Source organism: Neopelma chrysocephalum, unplaced genomic scaffold (assembly GCF_003984885.1).
Source record: "Neopelma chrysocephalum unplaced genomic scaffold, ASM398488v2 Primary Assembly neopelma1_24, whole genome shotgun sequence".
NCBI classification, from domain to species: Eukaryota; Metazoa; Chordata; class Aves; order Passeriformes; family Pipridae; genus Neopelma; species Neopelma chrysocephalum.
The window spans coordinates 15,450,252-15,466,790 of NW_020897693.1; the positions used below are offsets into that span (position 1 = coordinate 15,450,252).

Genomic DNA, 16,539 nt, shown 5'->3' on the forward strand with positions numbered 1-16,539 from the left:
GCACAACCAGCTCTGTGCAGGGCATTAGTATTCTCCTGTCCCTGAGGAAACAGACCTTGTGTACAAATGAATTGGGACCTCTACCAGGCTGCATCTCAGGGACTTGGACTGCATGCAGACTTCCCTTGTTTACCCACAGAATAGGCCATGACTTGATTGGGTAAAGAGATTAATTCCTCCTGAAAAGAAAGTATTTGTTTGACCGGGAATGGTTGCTGTATTTGCAATGAAGATGCCCCAAGGCAAAAACAGATTGCTTGGCTGAATGACCCTTTGCTGGTCTCTGGCTGCCATTAAAGTGAATTTGGTTTTCAGCCTCACGGGCCACATAACGATGGGTTTCTCTAGCCTAGGGTTTTCTTACAAGCACTTTTGTCTAATCACTAGCTGAGAATCCAGTCTAATGTGTACATTGTAAAAGATGCTGTTTATACTTGGGCTTTTAGTCTGCCATCTGTGCACAGCTTAGCTGCAACATCTCAGTAGATCTGTTTCTCCTCTGCTGCCAAGTCCCTGTTGCAAGCCTTCTGAAGAGCATGATTCACGTCAGACCTTCTAATAAAACTCAGGCACTTTGGAAGCTCTCTTTTAAAACCTATCCCCTGCTCTGAGCAAATGCAGTGGTATAGACTTAATGCTTTTTCTACAGACTCACTGATTCATATCTGAGTGGCACTCAAGCATAACTAGTTATACATACAATCACTGATGCATATATATTTCCACGCTGCCCTTGCTAGCATGTATCCTGTTCTCAAAGACATTGACACAAATGCATTTGGGCACCAGAGCTGCTGGCACGATCCATTTGCACTGTACCTTGCAATCACTTCTAAGTTTAAACCCATTTTCTTTAACAAACAGCCTTCACACTAATCCACCAGGGAAATATTTTAAGCCCAGGCTTTCTTCCTCAAAGTAGGACACTTTTTGTAGGAATCAGAAACAAGCTACATGCCTAGTACCTGTAGGCTTGGATATGGTGCAAAGATGAGAAAGACTAAATATAAGAACAGGCAGATGCTACTTCACCTGTCCCATAGAGCCTTGTGTCTTTATAGGTAAGCATTCTGGCTTACAGAGTACAGGCATAAGCCTGAGCTAATGTTTAAATTAAAGACAAAGACTATTACAGAGAGAGAAAGGATAAAGAAAAATGGGTTTGATATTATGTTTGAGAGTATGACTGTTTTTAATGAAGGTTAATTGTGCTTGAAAAGAGATGTTGGACTGTTGCTGATATCCAGAGAGACACGTAGTCCCCAAGACTGGTTGTAAATGAGTTTTCAGATATCACCCCAAATAATTCTTATGCAAAATTTGTTCTTGTCTTAGGCGCTAGCAGCTGACCTTACAAGTTTTTTGGTAAGAGCAAGAAGTCTTAGCAAAGTTAAGTTTATTAGCCAGTTTGCAGGCCATGGACAGCCTAGTATTGCTGTGGACAGCTGCAGAAACATAGTGGTGAGACCACACCCACAAAAGCCTCTTTGCAGAGAAAGTCATTTCACTTCCACCTTATCATCCCTCTTCTGCAGCACTTGCATTTGAATCACCCCTCCCCAGCTGAGCCCTCATGCCAGCTGATCCGTCTGCAGTTACCTGCTGGTGGTACAGAGGAGGACATGGAGCCCAGGGCACTCAATGCAACGTGTGTGGCACTCAGCAAGTGACACCTGCTCTCCAGGTACAGCCTCCTTCCATGGTCTCTCCTGCCTCATGCTATCCAACATCCATGAAAGAGGACTTGTTATGTGGCCTGTCTTCACCAACTACATGACCTCATGCTCATCCTGACAACAAAAGTAAGATGTCTGCAGGATAATATACAAGCTAGTGGGAAGGCTATTGAGTGTCATGGCTGAAAAAGGGAAAAATGATATGTTTAATTCTGGTACCAAGGAAAACGACTGGGATCTGCAGAGAAAGGTTTGGACTGGATGGGACTCCAAATGCAAGAATTAAAGTCAAGTAGACACAATGAATAAAGCACAGACTAGAAAAGGACCTTTTAAAATCTTTTCTTTAAAGCCTGGTGGCATAGTAAGGAATCAGCCTGCAAGCACAGAAAAATGACTGAGAGAGACTCCCTTGTAAGGAGAGAGTAAGGTAGTCATTGTACACCTCTCTCAGTAAAAAGGGAAAACTGGTTTTTGCTGCCCCCAGGAACAAGGACTGGGGCCTTGAGCTGCAGGAGTTCGCTGGTCCTCCTCCTGTCAGAACAGAAGCCATGAAAGTGAGGAATGTTGCTCCTCAGAAGGGTGAGGGACATCCTGACCTTCCCTTATTTTAGGATTGGCTCGATGGATTTGTTTTCAGTATCTCTGATATGAGGATTTAAAGATGATCACATTGTTGTTACTATTAGATTGCCTTATCACTTCTATTTTTATTTGTGTTCTGCCAGCAGAGGCATGATCCCATTGGGCTAATTATGCCACGTGCCAAGAACAAAGAGCTGTTGGTGTAAGCTCGCTGCCCACTGCACAAAACGGGGAAGCCCATTGAAACAATGCAATGACACCGGTCAGCAGAGCAAACAGCAGCCACAGCATGTGAGCACTTCACCGTCGTCAGTGCTGGAGGCACTGGGGCAAACAAGAGCTTAACGGGGTTTGGAGGGGGAACAATGCTCAGCTCTGCTGACGTTTACAAGCTTCACTGGGGCAGCGAAATTGCCCGTTGGAAAAATCTTTCGGTGGATCACCAGGCTTGCTTTCACCGGGCAGGGAGCCACAGTACGCCTCTCTCTCAGGATCAGACAAACTGTGAGTGCCCTTACACTTTAATGCGGGGGGATGGGGGGGTGTGGTGTGTGTGTGTGTGCACCTACTTGACAAGCCACACAGGGAGAGGTGGGTAACACGGCAAGAGCAGCGAGGCGGGGCAAAGGGCCCCAGCGCAGAGCCTGGCCACCTGCCTGAGCGGAGCAAGGTAACTTGGCCACAGCGGGAGAGGAGGAGGCAGCGGCCGAGGCCTCACAGGTGGGCAGTGGAAAACGTGTCACTCGCTCTGAGGAGCGAGCACAAAGGGGCCCGCAGCGGGCAGTGCCCCTGGCAGGCTGGCGGGCGGAGAAACGCCGCGCAGCACCGCACGGCCGCAGGCGCGGCAGCTCCGCCGGGAGAGGCGCTGGCTCCCCGCAGCACCTCAGCGGGGGCAGGGCGGGGGGCGGTGGCCCGCCCCGGGGCCGGCTCAGAGCAGCCGCCGGCTCCGCCCCGCGGGGCCACATCGGCGGTGGGAAGGAGGGCAGCCGTGCCGAGCGGAGCCGAGCCGGGGAGGTAAGTACGCTGCAGCCGCCCGCCCTGAGGGGTCGGGGAACGGGGCGGCACCGGAGGAGAGGGCGTGTGCCGGGATTCCCTCCACTGTGGCCGGGGACCCCGCTAGCCCTCGACTCGGGGATCTCGGCGTGGAGGGTCGGGGGCTGTGCCCGGCGGGGACTTCACGGGGGTTTTCGGCGGAGCTTTCTTTTTCGGCCGGGCGCGGGCCTCCGCTGTGTCCCTGCAGTCCCGCTCGGGGGGCGGCAGCCGGGCGGGCGGCCCCCCTGCGCTCCGGGCAGCCCTGCTCCCGCTCCCCCTCTCCGGGCGGGGGTTCCGCGCCAGGGCCGGCGGAGCCTCTCGGGGCACCGGTCCCCCCTGCTCGCCGCTCTCGAGCGTGTCCCTCCAAACTTGAGTCGGTGGGCGAGCTGTCCTCTGGCGCAGCTGGTGTGTGGCCTGAAAGAAACCATCGCCAGGTGCAGCGGATCCGGTGTCCTGTGGGCCCGGCCGGTTGCTGCTGTGAAGGAATTTCGGCCGAGTGCCTCCGCTGCCTGCTGATGAGACTGGGCGTGCGGGGGCTTCAGTCTGCTCTGTCTTGTTTGATTTCTAGGATGTGGGTTAGGTGCCTCTGTAGCGATTTTACTCTATTACGACTATGGAAATCTGGTGCTGGCCCAGCTTAACGTGTCCCTCCCCCCCCGCCTTCCTTTTAAGATCCTAGTGAGAAGTTCAGCGTAGTTCAGCTTGAGGTTCAGTAGCTGAGTAGATGTTGGCTGTGAATTGCCTTTGCAGTGGGACTGTTAACAAGCCGCTATCCTCGTATCAACAGATTTGTTACAATCCAGGTGTGCTGGTTCAGCCCCAGCGCATAAAAGCTCTGCTGTGTATGCTTTAATGTAAAATGGAGCACTTGGTACCAAAAAAAAAAAAAAAGATGGGGGGGGAAATAAAACCAGACAACCAGACCTAACCATCCTGGAATCTAAATGTTGGCTTCAGTAAACTGTAGAGCTGGTTTAGAATGAAATGTTCCCATGTCTTGGACAAACTCTAGTCTTGTGTATGAGAAGAAAGCTTGAAACTTTCCTAGCTGTGCAAGAGATGAACAGTGTCCTATTGCAGTGCTCTCAGAGGTAGTGGCTGGTGGGGAGAGCAGCTCTTGGAGATGTTTGAGCTGCTGTTGACAGTAGAGGATCACAGGGGTGTAACCCATCCCAATGCTAGTGAGGCCTCTTGATGTGTGACTTCTGCCAACTCCTGTGTGCTTCTGTGCAAGCGAGGGTGTACAGCTGGAGAGTGCTGTCTCGAAATCTGCCATCAGTGATACTTCCTCTCAACGGAAGACTTTTTTTTTGTGTTATTTTCTCAGATACCATGGGCTTGAGAAAAATCCTCATCAAAGCCTGAGATGTGAGCTTGCTGCTGTGAAGCTTGCTCGCTGCATGAGAACCATCAAGCAGAAGCCTGTGACTGGAATCCTTTTCGTGGACCGCAAGGTCCAAGTGTAGAAACACGGCTCTGAAAATCTAGAGGGAGGTGTCTAGTGAGAGGAGCAGTCTCAGGAATGTACTGCTATATGCTGATGTCAAGATAAGCATATGACAAGCTGTACAAATGACAAATTACTCAGATCTTACTGAATACTTCATAAGCGCTAAGTGGGAAGAAAGTGTTAAGGAGGCAGGTCACTGGTGGTGTGGTCAGTGACCTGTTCTGCAGTGTCACTGCATGGGTGGTGAAAGACCTGCCAGTGTCCCATAGCAGAACCTCGTATAACAGTGGGGTGGCTTTTAACAGTCACACTTGTTTCTAGTCCTTTTGCTGGAGCAAGAACTCCCACAGCTACAGATGTACTTAAAAAAAAAAATCCAGGGGTGCTTGCTCATGTTGGACTGCCACACAGGTGAAAAGAACCTTTGCCAACTGCTCTGCAAGCTGATGTGTGGATTTCGAGTGGCTCAGGGAAATGAGTAGCCTCACTCCTATCATCCTTTCATTTAACATCTTTCGTAGAGGGATCTTTCTTCCAAAATAGCTTCACTCTTTGGAGCCTCTGTGAAGCTGAACCCCTCTTGGCCTGGGCTTCTCTATCATAGCCAAGGGCTGTGGGGACTGCTAAGATGACATCCTCAAACCCTGTGCTGCAGGGCAGGCGTAGTTGGTGAAGTCTTGCAGTGTTTGTTCAGCTTCTTACCTGTGTGTGACAGAAATAGAGCAAGATGCAAGCTGAGTGCCTGGAGAAAGCCCTCCCTGTGGGCTGCATGGAAGCTCCTCCCTTAAGAGGATTTAGCTTTAATGATGCAGCTCATCTGGACTCTCTTCATTACTGTTATTGTCTCTATTTTAGTTCTCGGAGGACAGGCAGGTGTTGTGTGACCTACAACTGTAGGCTGGTACAGAAGGTCCTCTAACAAGGCCTTTCCACAGCTCCATGGAGGTTTCTTTCCCCTGCTACTCAAACCACTCTGCTTCCAGCTCTGTGAAGTGCAAGGTGGGGGGTTGTATGAAATTCCTCATCTGACTGTAGCCGAGGAAAGGTTTTATCCCTCGGTTTTATCCCTCTCCTGTTACTCCGTGTCCTACTGCTGTAAGTCAGGAGAGGTCCATCCAGGACTGCAGGTGTTCATCCAGTAGATGTTTAAATCAGAGAAGTGCAGGTGGGAGTTTTGCAGACCTCTGGTAATCACAGGCCCTGAGACACTTTCCAGCTCAAACCATGGCTGTGGTTCTTGGTGCCTGCTGGCATTGTTACAGCAGGAAGCACACAGCACAGCAAAAGGCGTTGCTACAAGGACCTTGGACACCGAAGGCATGGGGTCTGTCACAGGCATGCCAGGGTGATGCTGGGAGGTGGACCATGCCCATGCTATCTAAAGTAGTAATTATTGGTCCACTTTAATGGTGTCTTAAAGTGGTGTGGCAGCCACTTTCTTCCTGGTCTCTTTTCTGTTTCTATTCACTGGTGAATGGAGGTGCTAGAGGGGGTCTGTCAGGGCTCAGGCTATGGCTGAGTGGCTTTGAAGGCTGGAGGAGGTAGTAATGTTTTCAGTGGTTCTGTGCAACAAGGATGATCAGAGCGTCAATTCTTGCACTTCTTCCTCAGTTTCCTGTGTAGAAAAACTTTTGTGCATTAAAACTAACTTCTTACTGCCAGGAATTATGGCCCTCATGCTAGAGTTCCTTAAATTCACCTCTCTAAAATAGGAACATGACATCTGCATCCCCTTATTCTCCTTCCCTGCCTTCATTTACCTCTGAATGTGGATCACAGTGTCCTGAAATCTGGAGTCCTTCTGTACAGCAGAGGGGGAGCTGGGCCCAGCAGCCTTGCTTTCACCGTGTGCTTGTCAGCTTTGACGGGTAAAGAAATAAACTGTACTCTTGCACTGATGCATCTGTTGGAGGAATGTGGGATTGGAGCTTTCCACAGGCAAATGATTAATGACACGTGCGTGAAGGGATGGCTGGGTGAGCCACCTTTCCTTTAGGAACTGTATAATAAGACTCAATCCATTACCTAACCACCTCTGCCTCTTCTTGGCTGCTCTGTGTTCTTAGATGGAATGAAATGGAGGAAAGGCTAAAAATTACAGGCTCTCTTGGCATGGTGAAAGGAATAATACAGGAGGCACAGCCAGTGCCAGCAGTTCCTTGAGGGCTGGTTGGCTGTGGCAGAGCCTGTTTGCTGAAACCTCTCTTGGGCTGTCAGGGCTTGGAAACACTGAAACAGTTAACAGCTGACTGGAACCTAGGCAGGGTGATAAGTGAAGCACAAGGAACTGTGTACTGGAGATTGCTTAAATCATTGCTTGTGAGCACTGACAGATTCAGAGCTAGCTAATTTTCTGGGAGAAAGATGAGGCGTTACCGTGGGCAGCTCTGTGAAAGGGACTGCCTTGTAGATGACAGCAGAAAAAGGGAATAAAAGAGTAGCCTGTTGGGATGGGGACAAGGATTGGAGACTGTTGGCTCAGTACCCAAGTGTGTGTCTTCTCTAACACCACAGAGCCGGGGAAGCTGGGTGGTTTGTGGCTCATCCAAAGTAAATACAGGGGAGAAAGGGAAGGAGACTAAGCTGAGGGCAGGCTTTCTCCTGTGTGTAGAGGCACGTGCACCAGCTGTCTGGCTGACTGCTCTAGTTCTTTGTCTCCTTGATGGAGCTTCAGAACTGGGACGCCACCATTTAAAAGCAAGTCAAACCAAAGACTGGTGCATGTACTTAGTTTCTGAAAATTGCTGCTGAGGTAAGTGGCTTGTCTGTTTTTAAGGAAGCAGAAGCAGAGAAGGGCCAGAGGAAGGGCCTTGCACACAGGCAAAGGACGGGGGGCGTTTGTTAAGAATTTTGCTAGGCTGATGGTTTAGTTTCTTTGCAGCACAGCCTTGAGCAAACAGGTGCATCTCAAAAGTGCTTTACCCTTTATTGCAAAATTGTTGCTGAGCTGTAAGCAGATTGCTGATCTCTTCTAGTATGATGATAATCCCATGGCCATGTGTACTGGACAAATACTGATCTGGGAGGAGCTATATACATTAGGATGTCCAGCAGCCTGAAGATTCGAGGTTACATAATGGACAGTTCCCTTTGTGGGCAAAACAATTCTGCTTCAGTCAGAGGGAGGTCTCTCATACGCAAGCAAAGGAATGGATGAGCTGTCAGAGCAGCAGCATGTACTTTGAGCCAAGCTAACCTTCCCACAGCTGGAGATGGGAACTGCCCTTTGTCCCTGCTGCTATCCATCCATTGCCATGGAGGTGGTTTGGGAAGGGGGCAGAAGAGAAACTAGCTTACAGAGATTTGCATAGGGGGAACTGAACATGCTGTAAAGTAGCTTTACCTGTTGGGAATGAAGGGAGCTGTTTCCCAGAGGTGCCTTGGAGAAGGGGTTACATCACTGGATTGGACCATGTCCTCCACCAGCACCTTGTTTTGGTCACTGCCTCTCTGATCCATGAGGTGTCTGTGCCCTCCCCAGAATGGGTTTGAGGGGGCTACATGGGAACTTGCTGCCTTCAGGAGAGGCTTCATGCAGCACCTGGTCTGTCTAGTTTTAAAAGCAACCTGCTCCAGGACCTTGATTTTCCTTGGGCAGGTGTACCAAACTGGCACAGGTTCAGGTGAGCTGTCTCTAGGGATTTGGTGCATTGGGGTGCTGTGGGACCACAACTTGTGCTCTATTGGTGCAGGGCTTCTGGAACAGCACATGCAAGGCAGGTGTGGAAGTGGCATCTTGGCACTTGACTAGGATTTCAAGGGCTGCTGCTGTCATCCCATACTATAAGAATATATAAATACTAAATGCCCAGAGCCAGCATCATGTCTCCTGTAATAGATGGTTAGCAGTTTTGTTGGGAATCAATTGTGAAATCTAAATTAACTAGACTACTGTTGCACAAAATGCTTCAGTGCTCTAGTTAGACCTTTCCAGGGAAGTTTCTGTACCTTCATGGCATTTTGGTTTCTAGGTGTTCTGGGCAGAGAGAAAAAAATATCTGTGTTGGGAATGTCTTATTCCCTTCCTACTTGATTTTTTTTTTTCTGATTTCTCCTTGATTCTGCAAATGGCTTAGTTAACATTACTTGGAATATGTGTGAACAGAAATTTAAAAGAGGTTCTGTATTCAGTGGTGGCAGTATAGAGGAGGTTTTGGACTTTGGTCCCCAGAGCTAATATGCCTGCTTTCAAAATCACTGTGCAGACTGCTCTGCTCCTCTCCTTTCTGCTTGTAGTCAAAGAATTTGCAGAGTAGTTTTTGCATAAAAGGGTGACAGGCTGGCTTTTGTAGTGGTAGGACACTATGTCTAGTACTGTAGTTGTAATGATGCATTGGTTCTGGGGCTTCTTTCATGCTGATGGCATGGCACAAAGTATCCTCTTGCCTGCTGTGGAGCCAATCGTGTGTCTGCCATGTGTGTCAACATGGATTGAAGCTGCTGGTGATGAGTCAATCTTGACTGGTTTTGCTGGAATGTCTTCAACTTCCCAGTGTGCTTCACTATGTAAACTCGATCTCCTGTCCCCTCACTCCCATTCTTCTGTGTCTTCTGATAATGGAGCTAGGCTCCCTGTTAAGAGAGTGGGACCTGGATTAAGGAGACTGCTCACCTGCAGGTTAGCAAGGCTATTTGCCCCTGCTGTTACCTTGAATTTTTTACCACCCAAACAGAGATGGGAACTATTATGCAGCATCTGTGCTGCATGCTTGAAGAAACTGGAGCTTAAAAAGCAGGCAGGAATTCTAATTATGCTCATCTCTGCAGTCTTTTCAGAGCGAGAGGAACCCCACTCAGACAAAACCCAGCTGTCTGGATGTACTTTCCCAACAGTCTAAGAAGCTGCTGGACTCTTCTTTGCACTCAGGTCCCTTTCTAATGCAGGCTTGCAGATACACTGCACATGGAATAACTAAAGAGCCCTCTCAGTTGTGCAGTAAATCTGCCTATTCCCAAAGGAAGCTCTTTTAATTAGAAAAGACTTCTGCTCGGCAGCTGCTGTGTGGAACAGTGCTAGACCACAGCTGTGTGGAGAAGCCCTGGTGAGCCTTGTGAAACAAGGTAAAGGCACAACCCTCTCCCGATTCTCAAGGGGTCTGTTGCACCTCTGTGGGAACACTGCACAGGAGTGGGGGGAGAGGCTGCGGGAACAATGGAGGTTACTGGAGGCTGGAGAAGTGGAGCCCTGTGTGACAGGTCAGCCTTGCGAGCGAGCTGCATGGGGTGGCTGCTCCCTGTGCGCAGGGCTCAGCAGCTCCTTTGCACCAGATCCCTCCAAGGATGATAACACTGTGTCAGTTCAACTAAAGTGGGGGTGGTTGTGGCTGCTCCTGAGGGGTAGGTGGTGATGCCTACAGCTGCTGGTACTTCTCCTGCCTGATGTGAGTGGACCTGAAATGTCAGTGTTTCCTCTCGCATGTGCTCTCTGGGGAAGCTGGTGTGACTAGCAGCTTCCTGGAACAAAACTGAGGTGACCAAAATGTAGTTGCCGAAACAGCGTGGGAATTTCTTAATGCCAAAATCTGCGTCAAATTGTCTACTGCCTTGGCAGAAGAGGCTATTTCAAGGGAGGGCTATTTTGAGGAATGGCAAGCTGCTTTAATGCCCAAGTCCAAGACCTCAAAGGCTCTTTTATTTGATGCTACAGTCTGGCTGGTGGTCTCAGAGCCTGGATCTTTCTGCATTTGTTCCCAGTCCATCATACTGCAGCTGTGGAGACTGCTGTGGCGGTGGTTTAGTCTTGATCCTGTAATAAAACACAAAGTTGCTGGTTTGCCTAGCTTCTGGCAGATGGGAAACTTCTTCCTAGCCCAGCTGTCAGCTACAAGCAAGACCTACCACTGTGTGTACAAGTAGATGGCCATGTACCCAGTGCTGTCCCTTGGGAACCTAAACGGTTGCTCCTTTTTTGCCCGGAAGAGAGACAGCCTTCCTGACAGGGTGTTTGCTGTCAGGAATAACAGCCTGTATAAGCAGCATGTGAGCTGGTCCAGGTCAGCAGCTGTGTTACCGTGGTGCTGTCTAATGATTATTCCTGTGCCCAGGATCTCAGTGGAGAGCGCTGGTGACCTGCAGTGGGTGGTTCTTCTGCTGACAGCCTCCCATCAGAGAAGGACCAGGCAATGGGGTTTTACTGGGCTGGGTTTTAAGCTGCTGCACTAGCGAGAGGTGGGCATGTATTCTGAAAGCAGAGGGAGCCTAGTGTCACAGCCATAACCTGCCCAGGTAGCATGCATGAGACCCCTTTCTGTAATTTTATGTCATTGGTAGGTTTGGCTTGATTTAAAGTTGTAGAGCTGATGTGACATAAAAATGGGTGGGCTGTGGGGGAAAGAGCACAATGTGGTTGGACAGAAGCAAGTAAGAAAAAAATGTGTCTCCAGTCCTATTTAAAAAGTAGTCTTATCCTCAATCATGATTTACTGATTAAAGATGAAACAGCCCTGCTTTTTTTTCCCCTTTGAAATGGGATCATTTATGTCTGCATTGAGGCTCAGCTGATTATCTCTAAATAAGTTATTCTGTATAAAAGTTCTTTATTTTTAAAATAAATACCTCTGAACTGCTCTTTTCTATCTCATTCTTTTAACATTCCTCCATCAAATAGTCTTCTGAAATATTTGTGCTCTAAGTATAGAAAAGGAGACCCTTTCAGGAAAGTAGAAAAGGCCACCCAGCCTCTCTTGGTTCAGGTTCAGCTGAACCCATTTTACAGACTGTGCATAGGTCTGCAGACTCAAAGGAGGCCCCTCTTTTTCCCAAAATAGATCCAGCTTTTCGAAGTCTTGCTGTCTATTTTAACTGCCAAATTCCTGGGGAACTTATCCCATATGTCTGTTCCTCTTGGCTTGAAATAACCCTGTCCAGAACCTACACATTGTATTGCTTTGAAGGATTGATTGATTATTTTCTTTTTTTGAGATGGTGTTGGTGGAAGAGTGATCTTAAGTGCAGGTGGCAGGTCTATGATTGAGCAATGTTCTTGTATTAACTCTGCTGGGATTACCTGCATGGTAATGTAACAGTTATCAGGGCAGCAAAACACCTGTGTGTGTGTTGCATCCTGCCCTGGCCTCTAGTACCATCTTCGTAGATGGGCCACCAAAAGTTTTTGAGTATGTCTTCCACCTGGCAAAGTGTTTCCTAGAGGCCCCCTTTGTTTTCCAGCTTTGTCTACTGAGATTTCTTATTGTGGCATTTCACTTCCTAAAATGCTTAGACTGGGAACAAAGCAGCTTTGCTGCAGCTTCTGTAACAGCTCATGCTGTGTTATTCTTGCTCCTCACAGTGCTGCGTTTTACTGCTGCACAATGCAGCTTTCTTTTCCACTTTCTTTCTCCTGTATAAAGAGCTTGGCATGCGGAGACTGTTCTGTGAAGGTGAAAGGAAAAAGTGCTAGACAATGCTGCTGTACGTCTTCGAGACTGTACAGCAGCTACTGCTGGGACTGACTCTTCCAGAGCAAAGTGCGAAATAACTTCTGAATTGCATCCTCAGAGGGATCAGGCCAGGAGGGGTTTGGCTGGGTGCTGCCAGTTACAAATGTGAAACTTTGTATAATTCACCTTGATGTTGGAGGGGGGAAATTTGGTTGCAGGTCAGTATTTTTGAATGGCAGGGAATGGCTCAAAACATCCATACTCTGAACTCTTGTACTTTAGGGCTTTTCTTGCCCTTCTGCCCTTTCTAAGTCATTTTTTGAAAGAGAGGCTGCTTGAGACAGAATCCCTTCCTCAGAAGCTTTTTATAGCTCTGGCTTTCTCTTTTGATTCATGCCCACTGGTAGGGTCAAGTGGTATCCATGGCGTGAAACTCAGGATGTTGTGAAATGTTCATCCTCAGACTGTCTGTGACAGTGCTCATCTTGCCAGCAGGCAGGCAGACCATGCTGCAGCAGGGCACAAGATCTCTTGCGACCCTGGGATGGTTTGATGGGAAGTACAGCTTCTCTTAGGGTAGAGGGCAGTGGGTACAGAGGCTGGGCCCAGCAGTAACCTTTCATGGCTGTGGCACTGCTGCCGCGGCATGAGTGGTTCTGCACCACTGAGTCCACTGAGTTTGGAGATGTCAGGCTCAGCTGGCCCTGTCTGCTTGTAACAAATGGGTTTGCCAAATTCCTTTCCTTGTCCTCCCTGATATGCAAGTGTGGAGTGTGGGAGACATCGTGAGATCCTATGTGTGAGAATCTTGCAGGAATCCTGTACTTCTGGCTCCTGTACTTTACTCCTGTATTGTCAGCCTGAAGTGGGGTCCTTCAGATTGGAGACTTTGCTGAAGAGGGATAATTGTTACAGCTGCTGATCAGTGGTCTTCTGCTCTAGAATCACATGTAGCAGTGCAAACGTACTAGCAGGGGAACAGGAGTGGTTCAGTCACCAGTGGCATACTGGGCTGGTAAATGATGAGGGTGCTGCAATTAATAAGTGATCTATTTGGCAAAAACAAATATTCCTGAGATTACAAATAGTAAAGGGACTGTTTCTGGTAACAAGCCAAAAGATGCATTCCCTGTGGCCTGAGGCACTTTCCTGTGCCAGAAGGACTTACTGTGACTTTCCAGTCACGATGGGTTTGCAGTAGTCTTTGAGCTCTACTTGATCTGTGGGACTAAATGGTTAAAGCCTCTGCTTCTTGAGATCAGTGCCTTGCTATCAGCAAACGATCTGATACAAAGCATGTGATATGATTAAAGTAGACTAATAGCCTGTCTCTTCTGTTGCTTGAGGAAGCTGGCAATTCTAAAGCTTCACAATCATTTGGAATAACAAGGCAGATGTCTCTGCTCTGTTTGCTTTATGGTGGGCTCTGGGTTTTTGGATTTTTTTTTCTTCTGTCACTTGAGATCATGTGGATATACTCTAGAGGGACAGGTCTTGGGGAGAATCCTGGTGACAGAAGATGCTTCCATTCTCCAGTGGGTTGGTCTGTCAGCTGCAAGGGACTTCATTGCTCTGCTGAGCACTCTGATAGCTTGGCAGGGTGTTCGAGCTTCTCCAGAGGCTTAGTCTGAGAAGGACAAGGGAGTGCTCATCGCCCTGTGCTCTTCTGAATGGTCTCTAGTGCTTTGGCTTCTCAAAGTGTCTGGCTTCAGCTATGGAGTGAACTACAGGAGAACCTGGTATTACTGGGAATGGTGCTGGGTAAGCTCAGCTTTGTTCCCATGCTAGGTGCTGGTGCCTAGGCTCTGCTCAGCTCACCTGTCTGTGGAGGCATGTGGTTCGAAGGCTCAATGAGCAGAGGGGAGGTGGAGAAGAGAGGTTGTTTGTTTTATTGCTGTGCAAATTGCCAAGCTGAGGAAAACTTCCTGCCCTTGAAGTAAAACTACTCTCTCTGCTAATTCCTGGAAAGAACCAAAAGAGTAGGAAACCTCATTTCCCAGTTCAGTCAGATGCTGTAACTTCTCAGAAACATGTTTGGCATGGGTGTACTGAATCTAAACACCCACTAGTTATCTGCCTTGGCATCTGAGAAAATGGAAGTAACTGAAAGCCAGTTTGTTTTGAAAAGGAACTTTACAGTAGAAAGTCCTTCACCTTGACCTCTTCCGTTTTATGGGAGGAGGAGGTGGAAAAGATAAAAATCAGTTATACTACCTGGCTCCTTCCTAAGTCTCACAATCTCTGGTGCTGTCTTGTAAGGTAGAAAAAAAGCTTGTATTAAGGCTTTCTTCCTACCTGGATTGTGGTAGCCTTTGGGTGCTCTGGCAGGGTGGGAAAGTAAGGGTATCAGGAAAGTGGGTCTCAGTAAGGTATCTACAACCCAATCTCCTTGGAGGAGATTTGTTGGTCTCCAAGGCATTGCTTGCATGAGAATGGAAGCATGGGAGTCTGTCCTGTGCAAGTACTTGCACTGGGGATTTCCAGGCTGATGACTGGTGGCAATGACAAACGCTTAGAAGCATCCTCTGTGCACTGCAGAACCACGCTGGGGAAAAGCTCACCTGAGCGCAAGCAAAGTGCTGCTTGTCTGTGCTGGCCACCCCACTACAGTTTGGGGTGCAGGTCCTGCTCACAGGCTTTGCCCCTCTGTGGGGAGGTGTGGGGCAGGCCATAGTGGGGGACTGCTTTTAACACACTGGTGCCACTCACGGACACGGGAGCTGGTGGGTGCATCCATTTCAGTTTGCACCCTGACAGTTCCAAGTGCAGAAAACAAAGCTGAGCTGGTCTTGTTGTTGAACCCATTAAAGAGCCAATATAGTCAAGTGACAGAGTTGCCCAACCAGTTTTGTGAAAGCTGTGCATTTTTACTGCATTGTGTGCTGGCTTTAGTCAGTGTGGTGACCTCTTTCTTAACCTGACCTGCAGCATTTGTGGCACAACTAACATTCTAATACGTGGCAATAAAAAAGAGAAAGTCCACTAAACTGTACTTTCGACTATTTCTTCTGTCTGTGATTTTTGGTAAGTTGATTAATTTTTGTTGGTTTGGTTGGGTTTGTGTTTTTGTTTTTTTTTTTTAGGGGAGAGGAGAACCAAATGACTTCTGGGGCAGTTTGTGGGGTTTTGGGTTGGTTTGTTGGTTTTTTTCCTCCCACTTTTTTGGCAGAGTTGTATCTCTGATCTTGCTGAATGGAAAGATTTGCTTAAATCGGTGTAATGCTGCATTGCAAATACTGTCATGCTGGGCAAGCATGAGTGTATAGGCTGAAAATAGCAAAGAACTTTTTCAATTTGCCAGTTGTAGGGACTGAAGACATAATTAAATGTTGGTTTTCAAACTGAAGTGTGAAGACCACATGTTCTCAAAACCTATTAACGCCACTTGCAAATATAGACATGAAAACATGCTTCTAAAACCTGTGCTGCTTTTTGATACTGAACTGTGAGGTTGGTTTCTTTTTAACAATATGATAGTGGTTTATAAATATCTAAATCACTTCCCCTTGAGCATCAGAAGTACATTTCTAAAAATGCATTTCCTTTTTAGAAAATGCACAACATACTTGCTATGACAAAACGTGCTGAAAAAACTCTGCCATCGTAGGTACCCCTATGAGTGCTTTCTAATGTAGGGTCTCACTGGAGGACACTGTTGCCAGTCAAATTATTCACACAACAGTATACTAGCTACAGAAGTCAAACAGAAAAGCTTAATGTCTTAACAGATGCACCAGGAACAAATCTACCTTTGTGGTGTGAGCTGATGCATTATCTCAAAACTATTCCTGAGAAATCTTGTGGTATTTCTTGCAGCTAAGCATTCCAGTGGTATTTCTTGCAGCTAACTGCAGCTAACTTGCCTACTTGGTTCTAGGCTGTTGCTCCAATCTGCTCCCCTTACTCCAGGGATAGCAAATGTGGGACTGCATGCAGGCTTGAGTCTCTGTCCTGCAGATGTCTTGCAGGCAATGTTAGGGTCTTGCTGTACATGTCTGTACTGCTAAGTGGTAGTTCAAAGTTTGTGGACAATTAAGTGTGGTGCTGCAGTTTGCAGCCTGATATAGCTGTGCTCCTTTCTCTTTGCCTAGCCCTCAGACCACCTGCTCTAGCTTGAAAGCAATTGCTTCTACTTAAAATAAACAGCAACTGTCTCTAGAGCACATGGGATAGGAATCTGTTCCAAGTACCTTCTTTTTTCTGTTTCTGACATTTGTATTATTCAGAAATAGTTTTCTGCCTTGCCCTTATACTTTCCTTCCAAAAGGAACTGTACCTGGATCAGTGAGATACACACACACACACATCGTTATCATCATCATCATGGCTAGGCTTCGCGAACGAAGATTTGGGAAGGGCACTACCCACATTAATCTCTGCAAACACACACATATATGTATGTGTAAAAATAATCTCT

General features: G+C 47.7%; 1 protein-coding gene across 4 annotated transcripts in view; it reads left to right on the top strand.

Annotated features, from left to right (window-relative positions):
• The first annotated feature begins 3,183 nt into the window (after positions 1-3,183).
• Positions 3,184-16,539, top strand: part of CD82 (CD82 molecule) — a 39,638-nt gene continuing 26,282 nt past the window's right edge. The window contains exon 1 of one of the 4 annotated variants that reach the window (XM_027704448.1): positions 3,184-3,279. The gene's annotated coding sequence lies outside the window, so the exon portion shown is untranslated. Of the gene's footprint in view, positions 3,280-13,863; positions 13,884-15,075; positions 15,147-16,539 lie in introns of those variants that run through there. The other 3 variants (XM_027704439.1, XM_027704463.1, XM_027704455.1) reach the window with 3 other exon arrangements.